Source organism: Giraffa tippelskirchi, chromosome 2 (genome assembly GCF_054371585.1).
Source record: "Giraffa tippelskirchi isolate mGirTip1 chromosome 2, T2T-mGirTip1v1.2.pri, whole genome shotgun sequence".
Taxonomy (NCBI): domain Eukaryota; kingdom Metazoa; phylum Chordata; class Mammalia; order Artiodactyla; family Giraffidae; genus Giraffa; species Giraffa tippelskirchi.
In genome coordinates this window covers 143185347-143211442 of record NC_137276.1, presented here as the reverse complement: position 1 = coordinate 143211442, position 26096 = coordinate 143185347, and the positions used below count along the sequence as shown (strand labels likewise).

The window sequence follows — 26096 nt, the reverse complement described above, 5'->3', positions numbered from 1 at the left end:
AAAAATGAAGCACAATTTCAACATGCAAGCACTGCAAGTGATATATTTTGACATCTATCCTTACAGGAGATTTTTTAAGTTTTTTAAAACAATAATTCATTTATGCAGAATCCGAAGACACTTCCAATTTCCCCTTGGCCTGAGAAAATGAAGAAAATATCCTTAGAGTAGGCGCTTGTGACCCTTGCCTCATTGGCCCCATTTGCTTATGCATATTGGTCCCAGTAGCTGAGCCTGGAAATCTCACCCTGGGGGCCTGAGCATAGTGCTCTATCGAAACCTGTGCTGGGATCTAGGTCACTGAGGGTGGCAACAGGGGCCAGGGATGCTTCTTTCTGGTTTAGAGAACCAGTTTAAGTGGCAGTGCGAACACTAGCAAACCTAACAAGGTCCCCTCAGGGGACTGGTCACATTTTCCATTTTTCTCACTCTGCCTCAAATTTTGTACAATACATGAGGGAAAAAAGTCTTATGAAGGAGAGCCTGGGCTTCATGATAATATAAGCACTGAGGTCTAAAGCAACTAATTAAAAAAAAAAGCTATGTCATCAACTTTTCTTCCAAGATTAAATGGGTCTCATTTATAGTCAGATGACTTTTTCTTACAAATTATACTTCTGTTGATTTTTAAACATTTCTAAAGCCTTCTAAAAACTAAACCCATGCCTGGATTAATATAAGTGTCCCTTACTTTATAAATTCATGCAAAAGATTAATAAAAACTAAAGGTAGAGTAAGGAGAAGTAGGAGCCTGACTAATTTAGAGACCTCACACGCTCATGCGTGGTCAAAGACCCTTCCCTCATGGGTCCACTCATTTCTGAATGGCAATCTCCTAATAGGATTCAAAGATTTCTAGTGCTCACTCCAGGATCTGTTTCAGAAATGCCTATCAACAGAGTGAGAAGGAATACAGGAAGGGGAAACACTTTACACTCACATTCTTCTCTGTGCTAAGTCGATTCAGTCATGTCCAACTTTTTGCAACCCTATGGACTATAGCCTGCCAGGCTCCTTTGTCCATGGGATTCTCCAAGCAAGAGTACTGGAGTGGGTTGCCATGCCCTCCTCCAGGGGATCTTCCCGACCCAGGGATTGAACCCACTTCTCATGTCTCCTGTATTCGCAGGCAGATTCTTTACCACTAATGCCACCCAGGAAGCCCAAGAATACTGGAGTTGGTTGTCATGCCCCCTTCTCCAGAGGATCTTCCCGACCTAGGGATCAAATGTGGGTCTTATGCATTGCAGGCAGATTCTTTAGCAACTGAGCCACCGGGGAAATTCATTCTTCTCTAGGACCCTATATTATTTACATTGCAAACTAGGCTATTATAACAAAGGAACCAAAAGCTCTAATAAGATAGACATTCATTTCTTGTTCATGTATGTGTCCAAAGGTAAGAAGACAGTCTTGGCCTTGTAGTCATCTCTGTCCACTAAAATCACAGTTTACACCCATACATACAACTCAAGGAAGATGCTTCAGTGCTTACCATCTCCCAACAATGGAAAGAGGAGACAATCCCCAATTATGTTTAGTGTAAGATTCAGAGAGATACACAATACTTGTTTTGTTTTTTATGTCTCTTTCATCAAAACTCTGTCATATGGTCACCTTTAAATACAAAATACATGGAAACTATAATCTTTAGTTGGGCAAATATGTGGCCACTTAAAGCTTTATTACATGGGAAGAAGAGAATGAAATTAAGAGATGACAAAGACTCTACTACAAATCTCAACAGAGTCAGAGCCTGACACTCATTTGCTTATTTGTATCAATTACTTTAGACTCATAGTATGAAGGGGAAGAAAATGGCAGTTAGGTCATGATGTTTCTTATATTGTGTTTTTATCTCTTTTGTAAATGAATTATAATACATCAAAAGTATCCTGAAGATTTCCAGAGTGGGAATGTTATTATAACTATTTTTAATGTTAATATTAGCAGTATAGATAGATGCAATATACTGAGTTATTACCCCTAGGTTTTCATTTCCTCAGGCTTCCCCAGTGGCTCAGCAGTAAGAATTCCACCTACAAGGCAGGAGACACACCTAGACTGGGGTGCAATCCCTGGGTTGGAAAGATCCTCTTGAGGAGGGCATGGCAACCCATGCCAGTATTCTTGCCCAGATCCCATGGACAAGAGCCTGGCAGGCTACAGTCCATGGGGTTGCAGAGAGTCAGACATGACTGAAGCAACTGGGCATTCACGCATGCACACCTTCATTTCCTCATTTTCATAAGAAAATTTTCCATCCCTACAATTGCCACAATTATCATCTCATTCCCAATTTTCAGACCTTAGCTAGTTCTCAGACACACAACTCATTGGCTGAATAAGAGACATCTCATGAAGAATTAGATCTTATAGACAGAGTACGTGAAGAACTATGGACAGAGGTTTGTAACATTGTATGGGAGGCAGTGATCAAAACCTTCCCCCAAAAAAAGAAATGCAAAAAAGAAAAATGGTTGTCTGAGGAGGCCTTACAAATAGCTGAGAAAAGAAGAGACACAAAAGGAAAGATATACCCATCTGAATGCAGAGTTTCAGAGACTGGGAAGAAGAGATAAAAAAGCCTTTTAAAGTGAACAATGCAGAGAAATAGAGGAAAGAATAGAATGGAAAAGACTAGAGAGCTCTTCAAGAAAATTAGACATACCAAGGGAACATTTCATGCAAAGACAGACACAATGAAGGATAGAAACAGTAGGGACCTAACAGAAGCAGAAGAGATTAAGAGGAGGTGACAAGAATACACAGAAGGACTATTTAAAAAAGGTCTTATTGACCTGGTTAATCATGATGGTGTGGTCACTCACCTAGAGCCAGACATCCTGGAGTGTGAAGCCAAGTGGGCCTTAGGAAGCATTACTACGAACAAAGCTAGTGGAGGTGATGGAATTCCAGTTGAGCTAATTCAAATCCTGAAAAATGATGCTGCACTCAATATGTCAGTGAATTTGGAAAGCTCAGCAGTGGTCACAGGACTGGAAAAGGTCAATTTTCATTCCGGTTCCAAAGAAAGGCAATGCCAAAGAATGCTCAAACTACCACACAATTGCACTCATCTCACACGCTAGTAAAGTAACGCTCCAAATCCTTCAAGCTAGGCTTCAACAGTATGTGAACCGAGAACTTCCAGATGTATAAGCTGAATTTAGAAAAGACAGAGGAACCAGAGACCAAATTGACAACATCCACTGGATCACAGAAAAAGCTAGAGAATTTCAGAAAAACATCTACATCTGCTTTATTGACTATGCTAAAGCCTTTGACTGTGTAGATCACAATGAACTGGAAAATTCTTAGATATGGGAATACCAAATCACCTAACCTGCTTCCTGCATACAAGTCAAGAAGCAACAGTTGGAACCTGATGTGGAACAATGGAATGGTTCAAAATTGGGAAAGGATGTATATTGTTACCCTGCTTATTTAACTTCTATGCAGAGTACATCATGTGAAATGCTGGGCTGGATGAAGCACAAGCTGGAATCAAGGCTACCAGGAGAAATGTCAATAACCTCAGATACGCAGATGACACCACCCTTATTGCAGAAAGTGAAGAGGAACTAAAGAGCCTCTTGATGAAAGTGAAAGAGGAGAGTGAAAAAGCTGGCTTAAAAATAAAAGAAACTTAGATCATGGCATCTGGTCCCATCACTTTAGGGCAAATAGATGGGGAAACAATGGAAAGAGTGAGAGACTTTATGTTCTTTGGCTCCCAAATCACTGCAGATGGTGACTGCAGCCATGAAATTGGAAAAAAAGATATAACAACACTAGATGGTATATTAAAAAGCAAAGACATTACTCTGCTTACAAAGATCTGTCTAGTCAGATATGGTTTTTCCAATAGTCATGTGTGGATGTGAATTGAACAACAAAAAAGGATGAGTGCCAAAGAATTGATGCTTTTGAACTGTGGTGATGGAAAAGACTCTTGAGAGTCCCTTGGAGAGCAAAGAGATCAAACCAGTCAATTCTAAATGAAATCAACCCTGAACATTCATTGGAAGGACTGATGCTGAAGCTGAAGTTACAATACTTTGGCCACCTGATGCAAAGAACCAATTCTTTGGAAAAGACCCTGATGCTGGGAAAGATTGAAGGTGGGAGGATAAAAGGATGACAGAGGATAAGATAGTTGGATGGCATCACTGACTCAATGGACATGAGTTTGAGCAAACTCTGGGAGATGGTGAAGGACAGGGAAGCCTGGAGTGCTGCTGTCCATTGGGTCACAAAGTTCAGACATGACTGAGCAACTGAACAACAACATGAAGAATAACTCAACAATATCACAGTAAATGTATACAGTCATGTTTCCTCCATCATTATTTAGAGAGATCTATAGCTAGTTACTTAGATAAACATATACTGGGGAAAGAGAAATGCACATAGCATGGAATTTTGCTAAACCCAGAAGAATGCATGCTGAATCCAGAGGCCCATCATGATTCACTCAATTCAAGTAGGAGATCTGTTTAATAATAATAGCACATTGACAGATTCTATGAGGGAAAACCTCACTTTCATCAGTTCAGGTCTGAGTATAGTCAGAAGACATGAATATGGATTGTCAAGATCAGACAAAAATGTTTGCTTTTGACCTATTTTAAAATATCCATCCAGGGACTTTCCTGGTGGTCCAGTGGTTAAGAATCCACCTTGCGATGCAGGGGACACGGATCAATCCCTGGTTCAGGAACTGAGGTTTCACATGCCATGGAAGAACTAAGATGGTGTGCTACGTCTACTGAACCCACATGCTCCAGAGCCCAAGTGTCACAGCTAGAGAGTCCTGGCATTGCAATGAAAGATTCCACTTGATGGGAGGAAGATCTTGCATGCTGCAATTAAGACCCAATACACCCAAATAAATAAATAAATATTAAAAATAAAATATCCATCTAGTAGATAATAAAATACAAAGAGAAATTCACTACTAAGATATTTCTAACACTAATGTCTAATTTGGAGGTGCAGGCAAGTTTCCCCAACATTCTGCAGAATGAAATTTTAACTGCAGGCATATTTGCTGGATGAATCCTGGACATGCATTTACCTCAAAAGGTTGCCCAAGGGGAAACAATTCACCTGGTTAGGGTAAAGTTTGAGCAATTGTTTTATATTGCTAGTATTGAGGTCTCCAGAAATATTTGCCTGAACTGTTCTGCACATAGAAGTTGTTGTCAAACGTTGGCAGATCTAGTGGAGAGAGAGTGGGTATTAGAATCATAATTATCTTCATTAGAATCCTTGCTCATTTCTCACTAGTTGTAGGACCTATAGTTGATAATTTTTTTTTTTATTAAGCTTTTCCTGTTCAAATTACTGTGTCATTTCTCTCTTTCAGTAGGGCTAAGGCAGATATGCCATCTCCATGAGAAAGCTATGCAGAATTCAAAATCCATTCATGGCATACTACTGGACTCAGATAGAAATCAAACTTCTGACCTGAGAACATCAAATGACTGAGTAGTAAAAATGATCTATCTTGACCCACCAAGTCATAAAATTGGGAAATCCCAGAAGCAATCTATTGTAATAGAAGTGGTCTATCAATGTTTGGGCTCACATAGGTCCAGAGAGCAAAGTAACCTATAAGAACAGATGGCCTGGACTCTCATGTCACCTGCAACTGTTGCATTAACAGCCCTTCTTCAGCTTCTCGGGAGGGATTCTCCATTACCAACTGATGGAACAATGAAGTTTGAGTTTGATCCATGAATGGATTGTCTGGGCATCTGATTACAAGTGAACATAAACTTTTTTAAACTGCATCTCAGGCATGGTTCTGAAAGACAGTAGCAAAGGGAAACCCTCTCAAAGGGCAGAGCTTCAGCCAACTAAACTGGCCATTTACTTTGTGTAGAGAGAGAAGTGGTCCAAAGTAAGGGTATGCCTGGACTCTTAGGTGGTAGTGACTGGGTTAGCTGTTTGGTCAGGAGTCTGAAAGGATCACAGTTGAAAGACTGGGGCCTATGTTTAGACATGTGACAGTGGGCATACTGTGTGAACATCTTTGTATTGAGTGCTAACAACTCCCCACCTCCAGCCACCCTTTTATGCCATTTCTCATTAAAGCACTAGATAATTTGTACTGTATCATTTCTCACATTTTCATTTGATTGATTATATCAGTGTGGTACTAATTAACATGTTCCTCCACATCCACGTTTTTACAATAATCTGGCAGTAGATCCAGACTTGGTTAGCTCAGCTTTGCTTTCTCTCTCTCTCTCTTTCTCTTATGGAAAATAAACCACAGTGAGACAATATGATTTATATTTCCTATTACATCTTATCAAGAAAAACATCATATCATTGTCCTACTTTTCTTTAGGCTAAGATGGTTCAAATGTTGGCATACACCCCTTACAAGTTTCTTCCATAAATCTTTTGACTAATAGTTTTAGCATTTATTATTTCATTATAGGTTGCAAAATGGTGATGTTCCAGTTCTAATATTCCTTCTGAATTTATTATTCTGTAACTCTTGGATAGAATACTCTGAAATGCAGTTTGAATAAGAAAAGCAGAATAAATAAATGTTTGGTTAAATGTTTGGTTTTTTCTTCTATTATTGTAATAGTGAGTTTGCAACTTAGCAACCATCAAAACTGACCACTGAATTTCTTTTTTAATTATGAAGCTAAGGATTTATAAATATAAATCATATATATATGAGTTATTTTGATATTATTTTGATAGTGATTGCAGTCATTGTCTTTTCGTTGCAGTTTGTGGCACCTTTTGCAAATGGTACTATAGAAAATAAGTACTTTTTAGAACTAAATAAAGTATAAGTTTATATTTATTTTACTTATGTATTTGATTTTGCATTTGTAGGGCTTCTGTTACTTTGAAAAATCTTGTTTCTTGATGATATAAATATAATTATTAATTTGCTTTATCTATGTGTATATAATGCATATATTAGTTTCAAAATAATAATATCAATATACAAAACTCCAAAATAATGATATCAACATCACTATTCATAAGAGCACAGAATACAATTTCCGTGTGCTTTTGGTTCTGTTTCTTTGCTTCCCTTAGGATATGTCCACTAGGGATGTACAGTCAAAATATTGTGTTTTAAACTTATGTGGAATAATTCTTATCTGTGCATTTATGGTACCACCCAGATATACACTTATGTTGACTTGTTTCGATTTGTTTTCAAATTTGAGGCATGGTTTGTTCTGTCATCTTGATTTACTATTTTCTCAAAAAATATGAGACATTTATATGTAAGTATGACATTTACGTGATTCTGAATTCAAACCTAGCTTCCGTCCAGGACTCTCTCTCCTGTTCTCTCTTTTCTTGTACAGGTAAACCATTTTTATTCATTTTTGACCTTCCATGATTTTAGATTTGAACTCAGATAGTTGCTTCCTTAATCAATATTCTTAAACAAAATGCTAGATTGAAATGGCCCCATCAAAAATTACCAAATATTTTTTTATTGGGGGGTGTGCAGTTGAAAATTGCATATATTTATACCTTTTAGGGGCTTCCCTGTTGGCTCAGTTGTAAACAATCTGCCTGCAATGCAGAAGATGCAGGAGATCCACGGGTTCCATCCCTGGGTTGGGAAGATCCCCTGGAAGTGGGCATGGCAACCCATTGCAGTATTCTTGCCTTAGAGGATCCCATGGGCAGATGAGTCTGGCAGGCTACAATCCATAGGGTCACACAGAGTTGGACATAACTGAAGCTACTGAGCATGCACGCATACCTAGTTCTTGAGATGTAAACTTTGAAAATATCATTCCAGGGCTCTCTATAAGTTCCACCCCCCTACCTGCACTTCCCTAATTCAAAACTACCAGGCAACAGCTAAAAGCTTCTTTTATGGCTTTTTGTGTTGTTCCAAAAGCTTACAGCCTTAACCCAGATACCTACTTTAAAGATTCATAGCATGCAAGCTTTGCAGATATTCTTTTGAAGTTTGCATTTATAAGCCTTTGTGTACCAGCCTCTGTAAATTTCCATGTGACCTGTGTGAACTTCTTGAAGACAGAGTGTGAACAAACATTACAAGCTTTTTGTGAAAGGATATGTAGGATCCATATAAAAGACTTTTCTTAAATCGCATTATATCTCTAACCATCCCTGTTCATTCTCACAGTTTCACTACCCTAGGTTACTATCACATCTCTCTCAGCTCCTAATTCTGCTTCACTCCTGTCTTCTCAGAAAGTCCATTTAGTTTACAAATCCTGCTCAGCATAATAAAAGGCTGCTAGTGGGTGGAAGAGCTTCAGACAACAAAAGCACCAAAGGCAGCCTCCTTAGCCATTTTCTAATCATCCACTGTTCTTTATAAGTGGTCCTGGGGAGTCCTCAGTTTATCCAATTACACTTTAAATTTTTTCTTGACTCTTGACCTTGAAACTCCTCTTCTGGGAACCTGGCTCTGTGGGCTAAATTAAACTGGTAGACTAAATTATCCACAAAGATGTTTACTGTAAACATTATATAATAATAAAAGTTTATTACTACCCAAGTGTCCTACAATAGGGGAATGATTCAGTTCAGTTCAGTCGCTCAGTCATGTCTGACTCTGTACGACCCTATGGACTGCAGCACACCAGGCTTCCCTGTCCATCACCAACTCCCAGAGCTTACTCAAACTCAGTTCCGTCGAGTCAATGATACCATCCAACTATCTCATCCTGTGTCACCCCCTTCTCCTCCTGCCTTCAATCTTTCCCTCCATCAGGGTCTTTGTCAGTGAGTCAGTTCTTTGTATCAGGTGGCCAGAGGATTGGAGCTTCAGCTTCAGCATCAGTCCTTCCAATGAATATTTAGGGCTGATCTCCTTTAGGATTGACTAGCTTGATCTCCTTGCAGTCCAAGGGACTCTCAAGAGTCTTCTCCAACACCACAGTTCAAAAACACCAATTCTTCTGCACTCATTTTCTGTATAGACCAACTCTCACATCCATATATGACTACTGGAAAAACCATTGCTTTGACTAGATGGACCTTTGTCAGCAAAGAACCCCATGAACAGTATGAAAAGGTGAATGATTAAATGATGGTATTTGTATTATTCTGTAAAGGCAGACATTGTAATAATATAAAAACTATTAAGATGTACTGTTAAAGTATAAAAAAGTAATATCAGTAATAATTTGAAGAATATATGTTAAAATTTTAACAATGCTTAAAAACTGTTAATAATGATAAACAGGATTAATTTCTGTATTTTTCCAAATTCTCACAAATGAGGATATATTATTTTTATTAATAATACACACATACACACATACTCACACACTAACCATATAGTATAAATCTGAACTGGATGCTCAAGCTTTTTAGGTCTATAAGAAATGGATCTGAAGGACAGTAGTCTACAGAGAAAAGATGGGGCTTATAGAAGACTATAATTTAAAGATGTGGCTTCAATAAGAACTGTTTCCAAATGAAGGAAGACAAAGTCAAGATCCGGAAAAAATATTAAGAGAATGTAACTGAAGTTATCTGATCGTATGGTCGCTGGGATAAAAGAGAAAGTCTAGCACACACTGCAGAATGTGACAGTGAAAGTAGAATTTTCAATGGAAAATTAGGTTTACATTAGGTAGAACTTCTTAAACTGTAGTCATTTATGATTTTTGCCATTTCTATTTTCTATGCATATTTTTTTCTCAGTGTTCGTCTTTTAATCAATTCACCAGCTCCTTCATTTTTTTCTTTGATTCTTTCTTTAACTTTAACCTGATAGTACGCATGCAGAGATGGCTCCAATATGTATTTTTCTAATAAAATAAAATATAATTATTTTCTAATTAAAATAAAATTATTAAGGTGTAAATGCTTATCCAATGAGCATACTGAAATCATCTTTGAGACACTACTTTAGAGCAAAGAGATAAAGAGAATTTTCTCTGAGGAGACTGAATATGCAGGAAAAAAAATTTGTTGATAATGGAATAAGACTCCTGAGAGCAAAGTGAAAGATTTTGGAAGGCAGTCAACAATATGAAAGTGAGAGTTTGGGGTGGATGAGAACAGAGTAATATGCCACAAGAGTCTGCATTTTAGGTGCTGCTCTAGTACTAAAGATGAGAAGCATGAATGAAGTTATCTGACCTTGTAAACATTCATCTTTGGCTAAAATTACCCACAACACTGGTAGGTCTAGAACTTCTTATGGGCCCTATAGGTATTGCGTCCTTAGATGAGGGTGAGAGATGCCTTCATGGCCCAGTGGTACCAGGACACTGACTCTGGGTTATAACTGAATCTTGAGCTATACACCAATCTCAGATTGTCGGCTAAAATTCCTGTGTGGTTTCAGAGCTGGAGGCTACTTCATATTTTCTCCTCAGTTATCAACAAACCCCTGCTTTACTCCATAACATGTGCACCTAATTTTGAAACTGAGAGAAGGAGAAGGTTTTACCTTCCTTGAAAGTGAGTCATTATATCAGGTAGTGGGATTTCCCTGGTGATCCACTGGCTGAGACTCTGAGCTCTCAATGCAGGGGTCATGGGTTCAGTCCCAGCTCAGGGAACTAGATCTTCCATGTTGCAATTAAAGATTTCATTTGCTGCAACTAAAAGATTCCGCATGCCACAACTAAGACCCAGTGCAATCAAATAAATAAATACATACTTTTTTTTAAAGTATGTTAGGTATTTACCACAAAAGCCTCAAGTTTCTGGTTTTGCATATCCTACAGTGCTATTTTACACATAATCTTAAATGAGGAAAAGAAGAATAAAATGAAGAAAACTCATCACATTAAATAAAATTATCTTTCAACTCATCAATGAGATTCGAATCAGTGACCCAGATTACATTCTCGTCAGGAAACAAACAATTTAATAGGCAAGCCCCACAGTCTACCAGCTTGAGGGGGTTTTAAAAATCAATGAATATTTATAATACACTAAAAAGAAAAATGATAGGAATGCATAATTGTCTCTGACTAAAGTCCTCAATAAATAACTTCAGGAATCATAATATTGTCCAAATCACTTCTATTACTAACAGTGTACCAGTTTGGCCCTTGCTGTGGCTTCAGTATGAACTTCTTTCTGTATAAGTGACTCAGATAGTATCCTGTCCCTGATCATCACAGACCTAGCTCCTTTCTTTTCCTCTAATACAGCTTCTCTCTCCTAATGTGGCTGATGCTATCAGTGAGTGTTGCACTGAGCTACCTTTGTGCTTCAGGCTCAAGACAGTCATTCTCCCCTCACGCCAGTGAACCAGCCTATGTCTCTATACTGTAACTGGTCCATGTGAAGATTTTTCTCAAGAAAATAAAAATATTACAACCATCTCCATCCTAACGCCATGACAAGAGTGAGGCTGCCTTTCCTCCTTTGCAGGCTTGGAAAATTACTCTCTTCCCTAAAATTTTCAGGACAACTCCTTGAAATACTTGTCCACCATTTATTCAGTCAATCTATCAGACATCTAAGAAATATTTATGGAGTGTCTGTTCTGTATCAATTTCTCTTCTAGACACTGAAGATACAGCCATAGTGTCTATCTTGGGGTAGAGGACAGATTTGTTTGCTCCTTAGGATAATATAGATGATTTCTTCCCCTGGATTAAGGGTTGGCAGGTTTTTTTAGTGCTTCCTTTTAAAAGTATGAGATTTCCTAAGCTTGGGACTCCTAAACTGAAATGCATATCTGCCATGTGTGTGGCATCCTACATTGGCCACTGCATATTACACTGCAGAACTTGACAGGCTAGTAAGGTTAGCTCTCATATGGTGACTGTCTCTGCAGGTCCTAGGGTTGCCTCTGTTGGTTCTAGAACCAGTCTCTGTTTAGAAATGTATCTTGCCCTGTTGGGTTACCACTAGTGGGTCCTATTGCTGGAAGCCAACTTTGTCCCTCTCTCCACACTGCTTTCATTTTTCTTCTGGTTCTCTTCTTTTCAACGGGGCTCCACCAAGACACTTCACCAACCAGTACCTTTTGAAAACAAATTATAAGACCAAGAAAGAAGCCAATCAGTGTTAAGTATTCCTGGTCTTCACTGATGTATTTTTATCCTCATTCTCTCCAGTCTTTATCTTGGAAGAGCAGTTTAACCATCTACATAGAAGAACTGTAAGGTATATGGCAACCAACCCTGGTTATGGACTTTGTGTTTAAACTCCATTTCTATCACTAATATGTAAATTTGAATGGATTCAGTGAGTTAATCTTTTAAAAACCTCACTTTCCTTATCTGTAAACTGGAATATATAAGCCTTATGAAATGTTGAGAACACCAGAAAGTGGAGAGTAAATTTTTTGCCAGTGCTACTCTCTAACTAGAGGATAATTCCTGGCTGGAGGAAGAAAGGAAAGAGAAGAGAATGAGTATAGGTAATATCTGCTTCCTGGGCAAGACACCACAAGGGATTGCCTGCCTTATGTTTCCAAGCACTTGAAGCCAGAGAAAGAGGAAAGTATATAATTTGATCTGAGGAAGTCAACTGGCATGATTAAGGTGGAATGATGATACTTTAGTTTACATTTGTGTAGACATATAATTCAAGGACACCTTAGAATTTCCCCCTACCCTTCTGTGTTTTAACCTAGCAGTTAAAGGCTACCTACTCCCAGAGGCAGACACCTTGGTTTCATTCTTCAGTGTGTGATTATCCAGTTTTCCCACCACTACATACTGAAGAGCCAATTCTGTCCCTGTTGAGTATTCTTGGCTCCCTTGTCCAATTTTGGTGGTGGTGGTTTAGTCACTAAATCATGTTCAACTCTTGTGACCCCAGGCTCCTCTGTCCATGGGATTTTCCAGGCAAGAATACTGGAGTGGTTTTGCCATTTCCTTCTCCAGGGAATCTTCCTGAACCAGGGCTAGAACCCAGGTCTCTTGCACTGCAGGCAGATTCTTTACCAACTGAACTACCAGATTGACTGTATTTGGGAGGGCTTATTTCTGCCTTTTGATTCTGTCCCATTTGTCTATGTACCTGTTTATGCCAGTACTATACTTTTTGGATTTCTATAGCTTTATGATATAGTTTGAACTCAGGAACCGTATAGTCTACAGCTTTGTTCTTCCTTAAGAGCTGCTTTGACTATTTGAAGCCTTTTACAGTTCTAAAGGAATTTTAGCATTTTAAAAAATTTTCTTTGAAAAATGATATTGGAATTTTTATAGAAATTGCATTGATTTTAAAGATGATTTTGGGTAATAGGGACATTTTAAATAATATTAATTATTCTGACCCAGTCCCTAATCAGTTCTGCGACTATACTCAGCTTTCTTCTATCTTAGGGTCTTTGGATACATGTTGTTCTCTCTCATTACAATTTTGTTCTTTTGTTCCAATTAATAAAATGGCAGATTACTTCTCAACTTTCAGGTTTTAGAGTCAGGGAAACTTCCCCTGATCACCCTCACCATCATCCTCTCTTTCTACACATGTCTGATTCATACCACTTACCACCAATTGTAATTGTGTACTTAGTAGTTTACTTGGTTAGTATCTATTTTCCACACTAGATTTGATATCCAAAAAGGCAGATATTCTGTCTGTCTTTATTTCCTTTCAATGCTCAATGCTCACCACAGTACCAGGTGTTCTGCAAATACGCAATAACTTTGTCAGTGGTTGTGAAATAAGAAACAAGTTGTTCTAGCACATTGCATCCACATGAGTTCCTGTTATAGCTCTTTGTTTTTTTCAGATTATGGGGAAGAAAGACTACTTTTGCAACTTAATCTCATACATGATCATCAAAGTTAAGAGAATGGAACAGGGTGACAGACAGGGCTTGGGAAGCTCATTGTTAAACTGTAGCTAAACAGATATAAGGGATAGTGTTTTTGCCCATAAAATATAACTGTTTAGATTCTAATATAAAATCATTCCCTAAATTTAAAGGAAAATAAAGTTGCAATAAAACAATATTTGGTTGAAAATGTAATATAATTGTGCATAAGTAATTTTTAAGCAAGTGCAATTTTACATTGTATAACCTGGGATAACTAATAGAATGCTAAACCTAACAATGTTTAACAATGTTTTCATTAAGTGACTACATTTTTATACACGTACACATTGGTATGATGTTAATTATTAATTTTCCCTTAAGATTTTTATTTCAAAATAGGAGTGGGGAGGCAAGTGCTAGATAGGGATAAAAGAAAAAATTAAACCGCAGATAGGAAATTAGTCATTTTTTGTTCTCATTCTTATCTCTTAGAGTAATTTCTATTCTCCACTTTTATTAGCAAATGCAGGCAAGATTTATCAATGGCAATATTAATTTGTACTTTAATTTCCTAATTTATCCTTTCCTTAATTTATAAATTTTCTGGTAATTAAGGCATAGCGTACGAGATATTACCAGAAATTCCTGACTGTGATTGTTAGATAGCAAGAGAGAATATTTGAACTAAAGTATCATATTTACAGGGAAGATTCTTTTCACTTTGTGTTCTCTAGGTAAGAACAAGGGACTGAAGTAGTAATTGAAATCTCAGGTCACATTAACAGTACCTGAAGATTTATATTGTACAGTGGGAACTCTGCAGACATAATCCTGGGGAAGTAGGAGAGAAACTATCTGAGTTCGTGTTTAGAAGTCAAGGAAAATTATGCTTATCTTTTGCTGAACAGCTTCAGTTTTTCCCTGAAAACTGTTTAACATGAAAGTTCTTAAAACATTTGTCCAGTAGTTTAAATGGAAAAATTTATGATGTGTTCTATCTTAATCCAAGATAATCAAAGAATGTTCACAGATAGAAAACCATTATTCAATCAAACAACAAAAATAGGTACTATTTAAAAATTTGAAAGTAAACATAGTTTGTACCTAAAATGTAATATAACTATACTTTATTGTATCTGCTGATAGACATAGGACTTGGTAAAAGACAGTGATTAGTAGAAGAGAAGTGAAGTGCAAGGGAATCATTCTTTGGCAGGCGCATTCTTTTTTCCACATCATTTTTTAAATCATTTTTTCAGTTCTTCTGAAGTTCATGGCTATTTTACATAAGGCTATACTTAAGTTATAGCTCAGGCAAACATCTTTAGGATGAATATGTTTAGGACAAAATAGGCTCAAAACGTGAGTGCTACAAAACATTGTACACATAGTCCAGGGACACAATAGACCAAAAAATCAAAGATGCCACCTCTTTAAACCTTTTGAGTATATCTAAATATAGTGCATAATTTAAGTGTTTCACATGATATTCTCTCTCTAAAAAATCTTATGATAAATAAATCAACATGTCTTTGCCTGAAGACAAATATAAAACATTTTGTTTAAGACATTTTTTGGGTTAAAAAATAAATTGTAATACTGAGAAAAAGCAGTTATCTGAAAAGTGGTATAACTTTTCAGGATCTTAATAATGTAAGTAGTTGACTGAAAAGTCACTGTGTATTGTTAAGGATATAGTTTTCTAATAACATATTTTTTGGATTCCTATTTGGAGGTGAAAGAGAAAAAAGACCCTTTCTGAAGCATTCCCAAGGACCACTGAAACACTGAAACAGCTTTGCTTATGTTTTTACTTCTGGAAATTATATATATATATACACACACACACATATACATATACATAAATGATGTCCTCTCATCCTTACTGTTCAACAGAAATTCTGCAAAGAAAAATATCAGTAAGCAAAAACAGAAACCAGATTTGATATTGCCAGTTGTATTTTATCTCCCTAGTTCATGAGACAATAGATTCAACTACATCTGATACTGAACCATAGCTTAGGTAGACTCATTATACATTGGGCTTCCCAGGTGATGCAATGGTAAAGAACTGTCTGATGACACAAGAGACGCAGGTTCAATCCCTGAGTCGGGAAGATCCTCTGAAGTAAGAAATACACCCACTTGCGCCATATGTAAATAATTGTGAATGCTATGAATACAAATCTGGACAGATGAGGCCTGTTTTAATGACAAATCAATTATTATAACTAGTACTGTCACTGTGAATTTCAGCAGTGGTAAATGCTCTTAGCTAAATCTTCTGTCAGTTTACAAAGTAACAGCTTTACTGGAAAATTCCATGTACATTAAACTTGCAAGAGATATAGTTTTTTAATATACACGTACAATGAAGTTAGGTTTCAGAGTCAATTATTATAAAAGGTTTTTAATCTATGGGAACATTTGGTGGTACATTTTAAGGTCTTGTGGGATGTTGAGCAATTCTTGATTGTGAGGAATATCTAACAGCCCTTCTTCCACTAAAATAAATACCAGTATTATCTCCTAATGATTGTGACAAAAAACATTACTTTCTCCTTCCTCCAATATTTCCAAAACCTCCCCTGGAGGGTAGTCCTGCCCTCATGGAAAACCTCTGATTTATATTCTTCAGATTTCATCCACAAATGCCATTAAAGGGAAGAGTAATCAGAAAGAAATACTCTTAAGAGGAGAGAAAAGTGCCAAAACAGCACAAGAACATTACATGGATTAAAGAGTCTCTATTTTTTTCATTGCTAAAAAGATGCAATAAGCAACCTGCTACTCTGTACCTAAATGTCTTCTTGGAGAGGTTTCTCAGATGGCAACAGATATCTGAGAAATTAGGGATTATTGCCTTAAGAAAATAAGATCTAATGATGTTGCTTAAATTATTACATAGAACTAAAATTTTCCCCCATTGCACATTAGGTGATGACTTATCATTGTTTCAGATAGCTTAGCTATACCCAAGAAATAGTTGTCAATAGTATAAAATGCTTCAGGGAGTAACACAAAATCTAATTGCAATGTGGAGGCTACTTGTGACCTTAGGGAGAGCAAATTTCACGAACTTTTGTGTTGCCATGGGAGGTATTCTTGGGAGATAAGGATATGAAAAAAAAGATGCCTGGCTGTGAGAAAAATCTTACTAATCTTTTAGTAAGAAAAATCTTTTTCTTACTAATCTACCTTTTGTCAATGTAATTTGCAGACCCCCAAGCACTGAAGATAAGAGGGTAGGGAAAAAGCATTGTTCTACCCTGACAATGGCATACTAACTGGAGGGAGGAGAGAAGCAGAAAGGATATTTTTGTTTTTGAAGATGGAAAAACCTTAAATAGGTTTATTTGCTGTGGAGACAGTGTCAGTAGAGAGGAAATCATTGTAATAACCAAGAATGGAGCCGAGTAATGAAGAGTACACACTGCAAGATGAACCAGGAGTTGTGGCAAAGGGATTTCTCTTTTTGCAGGGAGCGACTATGGGAGTCAAAGTGGAATATTTGGGGATTTGGAATCAACTGAAGGAAAAATCTCAGGAATTCTTGCATGTTAGTCAACATATTTAATCATTACATTTGGATTATATTTTGAGTAAATCTTCAGAGGGTTTATTAACCTAGTTTCAATCAATCTAGTTTTTTTTTTTATTGAACTTTTAAGGTATAGCATACATAAATAGAATTGTCTACATCATAAACTTATAGCTCAGTGAATTGAATAAACCCCTATAACCTAATCACCAGCCAGGTCAAAAGAGAGAACATTACTTGCACTCTCAGATGTTCCCTCTTGGCTTCTTCCAGTGACAATCTCTCCTCAAGGTTAACCACTAATCTGACTTCTAAATCATAGATTAGTGTTGTGTATTTTTCAACTTTATAAAATATATGGAATTTTACAATATACTCTTTTATCTGACTTCTTCCACTCAACATGTTTTTGAGATTTGTTCTGTGGGGTTGCAGACATTTTAATTCTCATTGCTGTATAGTATTCCATTGTGAATATACACCACTGATGTATTTATCCATTCTACTCTTGAATGTCATTTATTTGGGTAATTTCTAGTTTTAATATTATGCATAGGACCACCATGAACATTTTTGGTCTTATCTTGGTTTACATACTTACATATTTTCATTGGGTACAGACTTAAGAATAGAAATACAGGGTAAGTTGGGTTTTTTAACTGCCAAAATTTGTTGATCCATTTTACTAGCATGGAGAAACAGTGACATCTGGTGCATAAAACAATGAATTTCAGGTTTCAGTATATATTTGATATTTTTTAGAGAATCTATTCTTACAGGTGATATGAAGTTGTAAGAATCCATACAGACAATGCACTTATAGCTCTTGTGTCTAGTATTAAAATTAATATAAAGTATACTCACTTTGAACCCAAATAATTTAAGAATAAAATTTTTAGACTCATGAATAATCAAGTAATTAGGTAACAATAGCAGTTTTATGGCAGAAATACTATTTTATGTGTACTAATGACAATGTTTTAAAATGCAAATCACTATCCTTAATGTTGCCACAAAGTGAAAGACTTTCAACTTTGTGAAATATGCAGTTTTCTTTCTAACCTCAACTAAAGAAACTTGAATAAAGCAAAATACAAATATACACAGATACTATGCTTACAAGGTAATTTAAAAGGAAAACTAATTTATATATTGGAATTCTTTAGAATAATTAGGGGAGTTCTCTGTCCCTTTACAAACATTTCTGGGCCTGCTGAAAAAGCTAAATTTACAAAAAATACATTATATAATTAGGAAACACGCAAGTGCATGCTACCTTATTCTTATGTTTGTGTGTTATCTTTGTTATCACAAAATAGATGGATGGCTCAGGGATATTCTTTAGGGCATTGTTTAGTTATGCCTATAGTTCTAGAAGAATGGTACAGGTTTTTCCCTTGACTTCATGAAGCTCAGGTATCAAGGATTATCGCACTGAAATGTAATGCTCTTTAGCATTTATTCCACAAACATTTATTGTAGTCTTTTGTCTGCCAAGCATATTAGCTAGTGGAGCTATCTGGGTAGTTTGAGAAAGTGAAGAAAGTTTATGGTATTAATTGTTCACAGCTGGAGAAAGTAAGAGCAACTAGAGGAAATATACAGGATTCCTGAAAAGCACTGAAGGCCCAGTTGAGGCAAAAGATCTTGAATTTTTTAACAGTGCTAATCATCAGGAGAGCTCATCAAGCAAAGTTTGGTCAGAGAGGAGGAGGACAGGTAAACTAAGCTGGATTGAATTTTTTAAGAAAATATATAATAGAAGATAAATGCGTCAGAGAGATAAGGGCCTAAAGGATAGCTATCAAAATATTACACGGAGTTGATGCAGGACCTGAAGGTAAAGGGTGTTTTGCAGATAGATTACAGATAGATTTGATGGTAAGAGAGAATGCTGATGATTCTTAAGTACTTGGAAATTAGATGAAGTTAAAGTATTATGGTAATAATGAAGTAGGAGAGCTGGAAGGACGAATAAGGTTAAGGGCAGAGGAAATTGTGAATTTATGACTTTATGAAGCATTTGCAGTGATGAGTGAGACAGGAGAGTGTGGCAAATGTGAAGTGGAAATGGAAGTTGTTGGAAATAAGGAAGCCAATAAAATGAGAGGCAAAGATACTAGATGGACATTGGTAGATAATCAGGATAATTGCAGAACTTAAGGAAGTCTCAGTGATTTAGCAAAGCCCTTAATAAATGAGGGATAGTGATCAGGATATTAGTAGATGAAAATAGTATTGGTGAGGATTAAGAGTAAAGAATTGAAAAAATTAATAAATGTCAACAGAAGATAAATAACTGATTCAACAAAGGTCTGTCTAATCAAGGCTATGGTTTTTCCAGTAGTCATGTATGGATGTGAGAGTTGAACTGTGAAGAAAGCTGAGCACCGAAGAATTCATGCTTTTGAACTGTGGTGTTGGAGAAGACTCTTGAGAGTCCCTTGGACAGCAAGGAGATCCAACCAGTCCATCCTAAAGGAGATCAGTCCTGGGTGTTCATTGGAAGGACTGATGTTGAAGCTGAAACTCCAATACTTTGGCCACCTCATGCGAAGAGTTGACTCATTGGAAGGGACCCTGATGCTGGAAAGGACTGGAGGCAGGAGGAGAAGGGGACGACAGAGGATGAGATGGTTGGATGGCATTATCGACTCAATGGGCATGGGTTTGGGTAAATTCTGGGAGTTGGTGATGGACAGGAAGGCCTGGCGTGCTGCAATTCATGGGGTCGCAAAGAGTCGGACACGACTGAGCAATTGAACTGAATTGAACTGAATAAGCCTATAAAACAATGTCTAATCTTACAAGTAAGTGAACGTGTTAGTCACTCAGTCCTGTCTGCCTTTTTGCAATCCCATGGACTGTAGCCCATCAGGCTCTTCTGTCCATGGGATTATATCCAGGCAAGAGTATAGGAATGGTTTGCCATTTCCTTCTCCAGGGGATCTTCCCAGCCCAGGAATCAAATCTGGGTCTCTTGCATTACAGACAGATTCTTTATCATTTGAGCCATATGGGAAGCCCTTACAAGTAATAAAATGACTGTAAATAGAAAAAGATGAGAAACCTTATATTTTATCTATGAAATTATCAGAATTTTAAAGAATCCTTGTCAAGAATGTAATGAAACATATACTTTAATAAATATGAATATAAACTACTGGAACATTTTGGAACTTAATTTAGCAATGTTGTTAAATATGTATCAACAAATGTTGACCAGTTAATTCCACTCCTGGGAAACTATTACAAAGGGATCACTGGAGTGTTACTTAAAATAATCAAAATGGAAAAGAATCTGAGTAGCTAACAAAACAAAATGCTTCTCATATAATGTTAAGTTGGAAAATATCTTACAGTGTTTTATATACAATATGATCAAATTATTTAAAACCAAAACCTATGCATTAATAAATGACTGGAACAAGGTATCCTAAGAAGAAAGAAAACTAATGCTTGTTTCCTTACTTAAAATATACTCTTTTGTGTTTTTCAAAGTTTCTCTAGTTACTACTATATCAATTTTTACTGGAAATATAAAACTGAATTTAATAACAGTGTAGAGCAAACCACTGACAACACTACCACCAACAAAATTTGAATGGACTAAATATATAAAAGAAAATTAAAATAAATATAGACCATTGAAACAAACACCATCTTCCAACAGCTCAAGAGACAACTCTACACATGGATATCATTAAGTAGTCAATACCGAAATCAGATTGATTATATTCTTCGCAGCCGAATATGTAGAAGCTCTATACAGGCAGCAAAAACAAGATCTGGAGCTGAATGTGGCTCAGATCATCATCTCTTTGTTGCAAAATTCAGACTTAAATTCAAGAAAGTAGGAAAAACCATTAGGCCATTCAGGTATGACCTAAATCAAATCCCTTATGATTATACAGTGGCGGTGATGAATAGATTCAAGGGATTAGATCTGGTAGACAGAGTGCCTGAAGAACTATGGAGGGAGGTTTAGAACATTGTATAGGAGGCACTGACCAAAACTATCCCAAAGAAAATTAAATGAAAGAAGGCAAAGTGGTTGTCTGAGGAGGCCTTACAAATAGCTGAGGAAAGACGAGAAGTGAAAAGCAAGGGAGAAAGGACAAGATATACCCAACTGAGTACAGAATTCCAGAGAGTAGCAAGGAGAGGTAAGAAGCCCTTGTTTAAGTGAACTATGCAAAGAAATAGAGGAAGACAATAGAATGGGAAAGACTAGAGATCTCATCAAGAAAATTGGAGATACCAAGGGAACATTTCTTGCAAAGATGGGCACAATGAAGGACAGAAATGGCAAGGACCCAACAGAAGCAGAAAAGATTAAGAAGAGGTGGCAGGAATACACAGAAGACCTATTTAAAAAAAATAAAAATAAAAAAAAAACGGTCTTAATGACCTGGATGAGCACCTAGTGTGAAGTCAAGTGGGCCTTAGGAAGCATTACTGTGAACAAAGCTAGTGGAGGTGATGGAATTCCAATTGAGCTATTTCAAATCCTAAAAGATGATGCTTTTAAGGTGCTGCAGGCCAGCAAATTTGGAAAAGTCAGCAGTGGCCACAGGACTGGGAAAGGGCAGTTTTCACTCCAATCTCCAAGACAGGCAATGCCAAAGAATGTTCAAACTACTGTACAATTGCACTCATTTCACGTACTAGCAAGATTATGTTCAAATTCCTTCAAGCTAAGTTCCAACTGTATGTGAGCTGGGAAATTCCAGATATATAAGCTGGATTTAGGAAAGGAAGAGGAACCAGAGTTCAAACTGCCAATATCTGTTGGATTACAGAAAAGGCAAGAGAATTCCAGAAAAGCATATGTTTCTGCTTCATTGGCTGTGCTACAGCCTTTGCCTATGTTGATTACAAGAAACTGGAAAATTCCTAAAGAGATGGGAATACCAGACCACCTTACCTGTCTCCTGAGAAATCTGTATGCAGGTCAAGAAGCAATAGTTGGAACCAGACATGAAACAATGGACTGGTTCAAAAGGAGTACATCAAGGCTGTATACTGTCACCACACTTATTTAACTTATATACAGAGAACATCATGGGGAATGCTGGGTTGGATGACTCACATGCTGGAATCAAGATTGCTGGGAGAAATATCAGCAACCTCAGATATGCAGATGATATCACTCTAATGGCAGAAAGTGAAGAGGAACTAAAGAGCCTCTTGATGAGGGTGAAAAAGGAGAGTAAAAAAGCTGGCTTAAAACTCAAGACTAAAGAAACTAAGATGACATCCAGTTCCATCATTTCATGGCAAATTGATGGGGAAAACAATGGAAACAGTGACAGATTTTATTTTCTTGGGCTCCAAAATTACTACAGATGGTGACTGCAGCCATGAAATTAAAAGACGTGTGGTACTTGGAAGGAAAGCTATGACAAACCTAGACAGCATATTAAAAAAAACAGAGACATCACTTTGTTGACAAAGGTCCATAGAGTAAAAGCTCAGGTTTTTCGAGTAGTCATGTATGGATGTGAGAGTTGGACTATAAAGAAAGCTGGGCACTGAAGACTTGATGCTTTTGAACTGTGGTGTTGGAGAAGACTCTTGAGAGTCCCTTGGCATGCAAAGAGATCCAACCAATCCATCCAAAAGGAAATCAGTCCTGAATATTCATTGGAAGGACTGATACCGAAGTTGAAACTCCAATACTTTGGCCATCTGATGCGAAGAACTGACTCATTGGGAAAGACCCTGATGCTGGGAAAGATTGAAGGTAGGAAGAAAAGGGGACAACAGAGGATGAGATGGTTGGATGACATCCCGACTCAATGGACATGAGTTTGATTAAGCTCTGGGAGTCGGTGATGGACAGGGAAGCCTGGCATGCTGCAGCCCATGGGGTCAGAAAGAGTCAGACATGACTGAGTGACTGAACTGACTGAATGACTGATTCTTTGTGTATCTCCTTATTCTAAATTCTGAAAATTCTAGTTGCAATGGTCTCCAGTCTGTCTCCTCAGTTCAGTGAGACTGTTGGACTCTTTTTAAGTTTGCCTTCCTTATGCCATGTTAAGTCTCACCTCATTTGATTTCCCTTCTTAGGGATCACAGCCCTTTATTACCTATTGCCCCACTATCTGAAAATAATTGTTCCAGTTTCTAGTTATAGCAAGAGGTAATTCTAGACCATCTTACACCATGGCTTAAGTCTCACCTAAAATTGCAGATCCAGCAAAAATATCTTTCAAAAAAGAAAGAAAAATAATACATTTTAGATAAATGGGTGTTGAGAGAACTTGTTGCCAGCAGAATTTACCACAGTACAAGATATGCTGAAAGAATATCTTCAGATTGAGGAAATTGATACCACATGGGAATTTAGATAGATGGGAAGGAGTGGAGAATACAAGAAATATTATATGTATAGGTAATTATAAAATACTAACATTTGTTTTCTTAAATTTTTCAATTCATACAATGCATAAAAGAAAGGTAAGAACAGTATATTTTGAGATTTGTAATACACTTAGAGGTAAATGTGTGATGCAAATAGTCAGACACAACTTAGTGATTAAAAAACAATAACAAAAATGTGGAATAGTATCATAAACGATTGGGCTTCCCAGGTGGCTTAGTGGTAAAGAATCCACCTGTCAATGAAGGAAACACAAGAGATGTGAGTTCAATCCCTGGATCGGAAAGATCCTCTGGAGAAGGAAATGGCAACCCACTCCGGTATTCTTGCCTGGGAAATTCCATGGACAGAGAGCCTGGTGGGTTACAGTCCATGGGGTTGCAGCGTCGGACCTGATTTAGCAAATAAACAACAGAAAGGATAGGAAGGGTGCAAATAAAATTTTACAACTGTTTCTTACATAATAAGTGAAGTGACATGATATTAATTCAAGAAGACTGTGATTAATTAAGGATGCATACTATCACCCCTAGAGGAAACATGCCAAAACCAAAAAACAAACAAAAAAATCCACAAAGCTGTATTAGCTAAACAGCCCATAGGAGAGATAGAGCTCAGTGCTCAGTCGCTCAGTTGTGTCTGACTCTTTTGCACCCTCATGGACTGTAGCTCGCCAGGCTCCTCTGTCCATGGGATTTTCCAGGCAAGAATACTGGAGTGGGTTGCCATTTCCTTCTCTAAGGGATTTTCCCAACCAAGGGATGGAACCTGCGTCTCTTGTGTCTCCTATATTGACAGGCAGATTCTTTACCACTGAGCCAGCCACCTGGGAAGCCCTAGAAGAGATAGTATGAGATATTAAAAATTTTATTAACTAAAAATAAAAACATAAAGGGAAGAATAAAGAAATAACACATATAAAGCAAATAGCTGATAGAAAATTTCATCTCAATTGTATTGGTAATTCAAATTCAGAGTTTATAGAATGCATAAAAAAAGCAAATCCCAACTATTTGCTGCCTACAGGAGATCTGCAGTATAATAATAAAGAAAAACCATAGTAACAAAGCCAGATTGAACACAAAAGGTGGTAATACACCAAATACTAAGCATATGAAAGCTGGTATGCTATAATAATGTCAGACAATATTGACTTCAAGACAAGAAGCATTGTGAGATTGAAAGAAGATCATTTTATAATCACAAAAGGATAAATTCATCAAGAAGATATCACAATCCTAAGGTGAGTATACTTAATAATAATATTTCAAAATACATAAAGCAAAAATGACCAGAATTAACGGGAGTAATAGATAAATCTCTGAAGTAGAAGATTTTAATACTTCTCTCAGCAATTGCTAGAATAAGCTGACAATATGTCAGTACAGATCATCACAGACAATTTGAAAAACGCTATCAATCAACATGATCTAAGTGACATTTACAAAACATTATATCCAACAACTGCAGAACATATAATTCTTTCAAGAACACATGAAACATGCACTGAGATAAATTATATGCTGAACTGTAAAACAAGTATTAACAAATTTCAGTTTTGAAATCATGTTCACTGTCCATCCATACCAAACAAAATTAGAAAAAAATAGCTAAACAATATGTGTAGTATGATTCTATTTATACTAAACAATGTTAACCCAGCAAGTCAATATATTGTACATCTCAAGAAATATGCATGTACATGTATAAAAAATGGCAAAATATGGATCAAAATTACTTCTTAATCAGAGAATGAGAATGGAAAAGGGGAATTGAAGAGGCACATTCATGCTTTATTTATATGTATTTCCTTATTGTTGGATTCTTTTTACTGATACATTACTTGTATATTTATGATTGATAAAGTAAGTCTTATAAAGAATAAATATGTGAGGATAGCCCATACAGAAAAGTGAAGAAGGATCTGCCCTACCATTATCAAAAGGTTTTATATGGCCATGATACTGGAGTACAGTGACATATAGGTAGTAGCAAAAGTTAACAGAATAGAGTCCAGTAACAGACTTATTACACATAAGATTTTAGTAGATAATAAAGAGGGGCATTAAAATTGCTGGGCAAAGTGTGTCATCTTTATTAGATGGAGGTGTTAGGAAACTTGGCTAAATGGTTGGGGGAAATGAGACACTGTTTGTAACCATTAGTAGTTAGAATTTTAGCTCTCTGTCCTGAGGCAGCTGGTAGGGCTGTATTTCCTCACCATCTTTGAAGTTAGGTGTGGCTTTGTGACCTGTTTTGGCAATGAGATGTAAGTATAAGTAGCAGATGTCACTCCCAGGTAGAAATGTGTTTCTGTCCTAGGCAGTCAATGTACAATTTGCCATTTCCTTTCCTGAAGCTGCAATGATGAGTGATGAAGTGCATGTGGAGATAGCATCTCTATCAGACTGGCTCTTTGAGTGACTCCATGAGCAGGACAA

At 36.9% G+C, this 26096-nt stretch overlaps 1 protein-coding gene across 1 annotated transcript in view; it reads right to left on the bottom strand.

Annotated features, from left to right (window-relative positions):
* Positions 1-26096, bottom strand: part of NAALADL2 (N-acetylated alpha-linked acidic dipeptidase like 2) — a 1599429-nt gene that overhangs the window by 1535907 nt on the left and 37426 nt on the right. The gene's annotated exons all lie outside the window — the stretch shown is intronic.